Source organism: Lupinus angustifolius, chromosome LG13 (assembly GCF_001865875.1).
Source record: "Lupinus angustifolius cultivar Tanjil chromosome LG13, LupAngTanjil_v1.0, whole genome shotgun sequence".
In the NCBI taxonomy this organism is placed as follows: Eukaryota; Viridiplantae; Streptophyta; class Magnoliopsida; order Fabales; family Fabaceae; genus Lupinus; species Lupinus angustifolius.
The window spans coordinates 10,986,893-10,996,636 of NC_032021.1; the positions used below are offsets into that span (position 1 = coordinate 10,986,893).

Consider the following 9,744-nt stretch of genomic DNA (forward strand, 5'->3'; position numbering starts at 1 on the left):
GACACAAATGATTGTTATAGTGTGATAATAATATTCACCTTTAAGTTATTATAAAATAATTAGAGCAAAGTATTCCACTAATATATGAGAAATGTAATTTTATTTTATTTCGCCAATTAGCCTTCAAACAACTTTTCACCAAACTACGGAATTAAAAATGATAAAGCAGAAATAAAATATGTTGTCATATGCCACGTGAAGACAAGCAAGTGAAAGCAATGATGTAAAAACCGTACCGTACTGACCGGTTCGATCGGAAAACCAGCAAATCGGACCCCTAATTGGTACGATACAGATGTTGAACCGGCCAAGTAGACTTAATTTGAATTGCCATTTTTCCCTCTATGACTTCAGGATGTTCTACTTCTTCTTTGAGTCTCGGAATAGAAAAGATGACCCAGTTGTTATTTGGTTGGCCTGAGGACCAGGTTGCAGCAGTTCATTAGCATTGTTCTATGAAAATGGTCCATATAGAATTGCAAATAACATGTCTCTTGTGTTGAATCGCTATGACTGGGACAAGGTTCTATCTCTATTCATCACCTTTATAAAAATATCTTATATTTCTGTACTTTTATGCTCATAATTTGTTCCATTTAGCGTTTCTCCCAAATAAAAAAGCTATTGTATATGTATGTATTTCCTGCTCATAAACAATACACAAAAGTCACTGGTCAACTTGGAGGTTGAAGATATTACATAAACCTTTTTTTGTTATTGGCATGAACTAGTTTTTTTCCTTCATTTTTGTAGGTTTCAAATATTCTATTTGTAGACCAACCCACAGGTACAGGTTTCAGCTACTCTTCAGACGAAGAAGACATTCGACATGATGAATTGGGTGTTAGCAATGATTTATATGATTACTTGTAGGTAATGTAACACCCTTCCGTTATCTCATTTTCTCTAAACATGATAAGTCATGTTGTATATATAATATATGTACTGAATTTTACTATAACAATAGGCTTTTTTCAAGAAGCATCCTGAATTTGTGAAGAATGACTTCTATATTATTAGAGAATCATATGTTGGACACTATATCACGGCTCTTGCATCTCGGGTTCACAAAGGAAATATAGAAAAACAAGGGATTCATATAAATCTCAAGGTCTTGTTTCATTTCTTATATAATGTATTTCATGTCATTAAAAAGATCAATTTATTTTTTCTTTCTTCATTCTTGTAATCATTCCTTTATTCAATCTTTATGATTGATAACAGGGTTTCGCTATTGGCAATGGGTTAACCAACCCTACAATTCAATACTCAGCGTACAGTGACTTTGCACTACAGAGGGGATTAATTACAAAAAAAGATCGATATAATCTCAACAAGCTTATCCTGATTGTGAGCAAGAAATAAAATTATTTCGTATGACTCATGACTTTGTTTTCTGTTAACAATTTATTGAATTTGATAGTAACTCCTACTATTTCTCTTTGTGATATTCATTGACACTATTAATTTGTGATTGATTTGACAGAAACTGAAGGAAGGTGGGGATAGTTGCTCTTCTGCATATGAAACTTGCACTAGCATATTCAGAAACCTCTTATCCATTATTGGCACTAACATTAATGTAAGAAACGAAAATATAAATAAAAACTTTATTTTTAACAACTTGTCCAACCATTTGTGCAAATAGTAGTTTGATTTTACTGATTGTTTTTTCGCTGTTATTAAAACTACAGTTCTATGATATTAGAAAGCAATGTGAGGGAGATCTGTGCTATGACTTCTCAAACGTTGATAAATTTTTGAACAATGACAAAGTGAAGGATGCTCTTGGTGTGAAGAACTTGGATTGTGTTTCATGTAGTAGCACTGTGTACTATGCTATGCTTGAGGATTGGATGAAAAATTTAGAAGTTGATATTCCTTCTCTTCTTGAGGATGGGATAAAATTGCTTGTGTATGCTGGTGAAGAAGATCTTATATGCAATTGGCTTCGTAATTATAGATGGGTTCGTGCTATGAAGTTGTCAGGCCAACAAAAGTTTAAGTCAGCACCTAAAGTCAAATTTGTAGTTGATGGTGCTGAAGCTGGATCTTTAACAAGCCATGGACCTCTTTCTTTCCTCAAGGTTTGTGTTAAGTGGTGTATTCTAGAATTTGACATTGTGGAATTTGTTTTTTGCTAACTTTATTTTTGTGATATAATAATAGGTGTATCAAGCAGGGCATATGGTTCCTATGGATCAACCAAAAGTTTCACTTGAAATGCTGAGAAAGTGGATGGGAGGGAAACTTTCTGTCTCTAAGAAAAAAGATTAATGCATCTCTTAATTCATGCGCTCAGGACCTGTGATATTTTCTTGTTTATATGAAATTTGGAGGGTGCGAAATAAATAAATGAATATATTTTTCTAAATCTCTGTTGAGTCTGTTTGGTTCTCAAATTTCTATTATTGATGTTTCTAAAAAAGACTAAAACTTCCCTAAGACATTGCATCTTGATACACAAGTAAACTTCAACTCGTGTAAACATCTTCAATATGCCAATATTCAAACAATCAACTATAGTATTACACTCACAGCTGAGTGATTAGAGTTTTTTCATTTGTCAATTCAGATATTGGCTTTGAAGTATCATGTGAGATAACTCAGTTGGTACAGTTTCCCAGAAGAATAAGTATATGGAGGACTTCTATCTCAATACCTGCACAATTTTTACTCCTTTCTTCTCTTGACAAATTTTTTGCCTATAATGCATGTATACATACAGACTTTGAATTTGAAGTATGGCTAAAAACAAAACAGATGTAAAATCATAATAGGAATTTGAAATACCAACCTCTGGTGGAGAGTTGTAGGTTCTAAAAATGAAAACCAAGTCGTGATATGTAATTTTTACATAAATATATTATGTTTGTTATCTAAATTTGCCCATCTAATTCAAATTAAGTTTGTAATAATCAACATAAATGTTATAAAAATTATTTTATAGAGTCCAAATGTCTTCCTCCTATGTTCTTGATGGAAAAAATAAAAAATTAAAAAAATGTGGATAATCTTAACTTCGAAGAGTTTGAATCCAACTGTTTATGAAAGCGTGAATTCAAAGAGACATCTTTATTCGTGAAAGAGTATGTATAAATAAGAGTGATTATGATCTAGAAGTCATGTGTATTAATCAATAATTATATAAGGTCTACATATTTCACTATGAATATAAGGTTGGATACAAAAATAAAGAACATTAAATTTTTTCTTCATCTATGGAATATACCTAGGTTTATTTCTGCTTTATTACTTTCTTTTGATTTGATATAAATGATTTTGAGGGTGTGATAATTCAAATAATATTTATAATAATGATTTGTCATTAATCAATAATTATATAAATCGGATTACCAAAAAATCTATATTTCACTATGGATATAGAGTTGAATACAAAATAAAGGACATCTTGGCTTGTCCTTCATTTATGCGAATATGTGCAGGATTATTTCATTTATGTGAATATGTGCATGATTATTTCCATTTATGATAACTAGTATGTTGACAGACACTATCGTGTCTGTCAACCCGCTTTCCTATTGTTTGTAACATGTTGTAATTGAATTTATTAAATAAAATTGAACATACAAATAGTTTAGTAACTCACATTTATTTTTATAGGTAAAAAAAATGTAAGATTAAGACATAATCATTGAAATAAATCCTAATATATAAAGTCTTCATGATTACTTCTTTTGAAATAAATAAATCCTAATAGTTTAGTAACTCACATTTATTTCTTTTGAAACTTTGTATTAACATTAAACTTTTGATAATATCTATCTATATATTGTAAATGTAAAAATTTATATACAATTAATTATCATTCCACAATTTATTCATCATTTATTTGTATTATCACAATTAACATTTTATAAAACTCATTAAGTGTTTATATATTTTTTCCTAATAATAAAAAAAAAATCACAATGAAACAAAATGGGCTTTTAGTAGTGGCCTCAATCACCATCATCACATGCCATATCCTACACTTTCCATAAAAAAACACTTTTTTTGTTTCAGTTATTACAAAAAGTGCTATTCGTTTTCACTCTTTAATCACTACCACCCTTTTCAGATTTTCTCTCCACACTATCTCATTGCCCACTATATACTGATCCCGATTACCATTTCAATTTCAATTTGTGCGAACTACAGAGTACCCATATCAGTATTCAACAAAAGGTAACCTTCTCTCATTTCTAGGGTTTTTATTTTTCACTTTCTGCTTTATTAAATTTCTTTCTATTATTTCACTTTTATAGTGTTTAGTTCATTGTTAATCTGGCTTTCTCTATTGTCTTTCAAATTTTCGTTCAAAGTTTGTACCTTTGCGGTGTCTTATCAGATCTTTTGCATTTAAAGCTTAAAGATAAGATTTTTGTTACAATGGGTTTGATTTTTGGCTCAATCAAATTATTTGTATGTTATTAACTGTCAATGATTTTTTGGGGTTTCTTTTCTCTGAGGAAACAACCTTGTATGAATTAAACATATCAATGAAGTATGATTTGCATAAAATTTAATCAAGGTGATCAAATGTTACCTTTGTATAAAATCCATAACTAACCATATTAGGAAAAATGAATCATTTAAATTAAATAAGACTGGGGCATTTCAGGGATTATGAAAAAAACGTGACGGCAATTTTGGGATGTAAAATTAGCTTCCTTTCATTAAAACCTAAAAACCCTACATTTTGAACACAACTTCTATTTTTAATTTCTTTATTTTTTTTGAATCATTGAGTATGATTAACCTTGCAATACTCTTTTGGTGAAACTGGAGAAGATGTATTAGTTTGTTAGTGAAATGTCAAATTGGTGCTTGAGATGTTGTTCAATTTGGTCATTGAGATTACAAAAATATCAATTTGGTCTATGATTTTGCATATAGTCATTCAATTTTGTGATTCAATCTGGAACCAAATTGACTGATTTTGTAGTGATGCAAAATTGATTGATATTGTCAATCTCAATGATGAAATAGACACTTTACTGTTTATATTGAACATGATCATGTGGTTGCAAGCTTGCTTCTTATTTGAAAATGTTTGTGTTCTTTAATAGAGCTTGAGGCACACTGTGATTAGATCTTAATATGTAATGTGACAACAAAATTTAGTTTTAGGATTCTGGTCTGGTCTTTAGCATGTGGTTGCCCATCAAGTTAGATGCATTTGTTCATAATTTCTAGTAGGATTGTATGCTGAACACAGTAACTTTTTCCAACAATTCCATAATCGCATGAAGTTAAACATATAAAACAAACTACTACCATTAATTTTTTTGTTTCTAGATGTGTGCTTATAATAATTTTTTTATGGATTTAAGTTTTTTTAAGGCATTCCATCTTTCTGTTCCATCTATTAGCATAGATGATTTTGTATTGTTCTGTAATTTGTTGATGTGTAGATTTATTTTAGAATAGTTTGTGTTATTTCATTGATATGGTTTTTAGTTGGTATTTTGATGTTTGTTTACTGCAAGTCATTTTCATTATTTCTTGCTTCATTAGGTTAAATTTTAGCTTAATTTTGTATGTGTGAAATCAACAGATTTCTTAATAATTATTAGTTTTCTAATGCATGAAATTATTAGCAATAATTAAGTCTTTATATGTGATTTTATTAATTTTGTATCAATTTATGGTTTTCTAATGCAGTTCCAAATTTTATATTGGTCTGTAATATGATGATGTGTTATTTGAGAATATTTAATGTTTAATAGTTATAATATTTAATTTTTTCTATGATTAATAATCAAAGATGATAAAGTATGACTTACCACGATGATGAACTTGCACTGCAACAATCCAATGTAATTTGTTGATGTGTTGATTTAGTTAACAATATTTTGTGTTCTATGTTGTCTTCGCAGTACTGACATACATAGAAAGAGTCATGTATACTAATATATAAAGATTCATTAACATATATATAATTTTAACTAACATGATAAAGTATGTTTACCTATATGATGAACTTGCACAACACCAATCCAATGTAATTTGTTGATGTGTTGATTTACTTGCATATTTTGTGTTGTATGTTGTCTTCACAATACTGACATACATAGAAAGAGTCATGTATACTAATATATAAAGAGTCATTAACATATTTTATGTTGTGTTGATTTATATGACAATACTTTTTCTGACACATATTTACTTCACAATAATGATATACACAACAGTATACTAATATATATAAGAGGTTATGAGGAAACTGTCCTCTGATCCTTAATCTCAGGGAAATAGTTATTTGTATTGGTTATATAATATTGTTGTGGTGAAATGAACGGATAAGCTATTATTCATAAATTTCTATTCTTCCTTTCTTAGGAGACTTGCTCTCTATTTCAGTATATCAGAGGGAAGTTTACAATGGTATGTGAAGTGATCATTTTTTGGAATAGGAATACTAATACACAGGGAAATAAAGACCATGGTGGGTATTTAGTATTTACTCTTTTACTTATAAACATCATTCATTGTTTTTATAAAGATAGTATATCAAGGCCAGTGTCTTGGCAATACTGATAAACGTAGAAACAACACATATTTATTTGATATATAAAGAGAAATTAATTATCATTATCACAGAAAAGAGAGATTAATTGAAAAGGAAACAAAAAAAGAGAAATACCTGAAGGTTGCAAAAATGTGAGATAGAATAGAGAAGGAAAGGAAATATTGACCAACCATGTTGTGATTTATAGTTTATAGGTTGATCATCTTTTAACAACAGAATGGAAGTTTTATTAAAAATATAAACTGTCATTGTCCATCCACTTTCTCCCTAAAAAAAGGAAACCACCATCGCATACATGGTGGAAGTTTAAAACTTACTTATCCACATTCTCTTGAAAACAAAACTGTTGTGGCAGTTTAAAATGAAACATTAATTATATAAACAGACCTCATAAACTATAGAATAATTATATTTTAGACTTATAAAGGGTAAAATAGGGAATAGAAATTACTCCACTGGTAGTTAATTTAAGTTTTCTCTTTATATATTAGTATAGATATTTACCTATAAGTCATTATAAAATAATTAGAGCAAAGTATTCCACTAATATAAGGAAAATGGAATTTAATTTTATTTCTCCGTTAGCCTTCAAACATCTTTTCACCAAACTACGGAATTAAAAAGGATAAAGCATAAATAAAATATGTTGTCATATGCCACAGGAAGACAAGCAAGTGAAAGGTCAATGTTTTAGAATTTATTTGAGGCTTGTAAGTACGAATTTGAAAGACCACCGATTTTAATATCCCCATTTTGGAAGGTAAATAATCTATGATGTTACGTTTGCTTCTAGTGGGAATTTTATCACACCCTAATTTAGATGAAATCACCTGCTAAATTTTATAATTAGCAAATATTTTGAGGAATAGAGGAAGAAGAGAAATTATACATTTATCGAGATTGAAACTCAAATGTTCATACTTTATTTTTCGTAGCTATGCTAACTAATCTTCAATAATGATGAGAATAATGAGATGAGTGTAATAGGCCCCACATGAGGGCCACCGTCCCTTATTTCTCAAATCAGTTATTCATTTGGTGGAATTTTCTCATTGAGTACTTCCATATTAGCATTTCTAATAAAATGAGTTTTGGCCGTGATAATAAAATAATAGGGGGTTAAGTGGTGTATTCTAGAATTTGACATTGTTGGGAAAAAAAATTTTGCTAACTTTTTTTTTGTGATAAAATAATAGGTGTATCAAGCAAGGCACATGGTTCCTATAGATCAACCAAAAGCTTCACTTGAAATGCTGAGAAAGTGGATGGGAGGGAAACTTTCAGTCTCTAAGAAAAGAGATTAATATCTTTCTTAACTAGCCGTGTACTCATGCACTTGCACGGGTTGCTTCTTTATTTATGCATAATGCAAATATAATATATATATATTTTATAATATCAATAAATCATGTATTAAATCATTATATTTTTCCATTCATATAGGTGCAATATTAACATTGATTTTTAAGTGTATATGTAGAATATTAACAATTATAAATGCGTTTGTATAAGCATTTATTTGTTGAAAATGTGATTATAGAAAATATTTGATTCTTAAATAACTCAATAAATAAAATTCAAATTGTATTGGAAAATATTTTTTCTGATAATTTTGATCAAAATAATAAAAAGAGTCTAATAATTGATTTGTTATATTCCTAATTAAAATACATATATTTTCCATGAATACATATATCATTGTTATCTTTTAATTAAATAATATAATGATTGTAATTAAATACATGTGACCCGTGCATTCGCATGACTAAAAACACACATGTTACCCGTACATTCGCATTACTAAGACAACACATGTTACCCATGCATTCGCATAGTTAAAAAGCACATATTACTCATACATTCATATTATTAAGAATATACATCTTACTTGTGTATTTGCATATTCAAGCACATAAGAAAATAAATTGATAATTTTTAATTTGAATTTTCTACAATTAGTATTAAATTATTATTAACATATAAAATATATAAAAAGTAGGAAGGAAAAAATGTGAGAAGGAGGTGACATGTGACATGAAGGAAAAAATGTAAGGAGAAATTGACATGTGGCATGAGAGAGTTTCTTTTATTATATTGTTAATAGAGAAAAATTAAAATTCAAAGAATCTGAACTGTAATAGTAAAATTCAGTGCGAAAAATGTCAAAAAACTTTGATGAGCTGAAAAAGTACAATTGTTCTTAGATTAATGGTAAATATTAAATTATATAGATAGATTAATGTAAAGAAATAATTTGAATGTGAAAAATGATTTCAATTTCATCTAATGTTCAATGACTATTACTTTTTAACATAACAAAACATAGGTGTTGTAAACAATCAATTTTAGTGGGGTAGCGACATGGACCAATCACTAATTAATATTAAATTATTATTAGCATATAAAATATATAATATATAGAAAGAAAAATATGTTAGGAGCAGGTGACATGTGGCATGAAGGAAAAAATTCAAGGAAAAAGTGACATATGACATAAGATAGTTTTTTTTATTATATTATTAATAGATAGATTCATGTGCTTAGAACCTATGATATATTTTCTTGTTTATATGAAATTTGGAGGGTGGGAAATAAATAAAGGAATATATTTTTCCTTCATTTATGTGAATATGTTTAGGTTTATTGTTGCTTTACTATTTTATGATGATTTGACATAAATCATTTTTATAATGTGATAATAATTTTCGCCTTTAATGATTATAAAATAATTAGAGCAAAGTATTTCACTAATGTAAGAGAAATGGAATTTAATTTTGTTTCCCTAGATAGCCTTCAAACATCTTTTCACCAAAGTATGGAATCAAAAAGTTTAAAGCAGAAATAAAATATGTTGTCATATACCAAAGGAAGACAAGCAAATGAAAGGTCAATGTTTTTTTTTGTATTTTGAAGGCTAAAATTTAAAACTAAAGGATTTTCCTCTCTCATCCTCTGACTCGAAATTTCATTAATCATAATTCTTATTTTTTATTAAATATAAGTTCTTGATTCTAACTAATAAATTAATTTTTGATGACGAGTATCAACTTTTAAATCTTATAGCAAACCAAATATTCCAATTAATCATGTAATCATAAATATCAATTATTATTATTATTATATACTAGCGTGTTGACATGCACTGTCGTGCCTGTCAACCCACTTTTCTATCGTTTGTGATGTATAGTTTGTATTTTATAAATTCAAAT

At 28.4% G+C, this 9,744-nt stretch overlaps 1 pseudogene; it reads left to right on the top strand.

The window, feature by feature from the left end:
* On the top strand, positions 296-2,277 carry LOC109363588 (annotated as a pseudogene).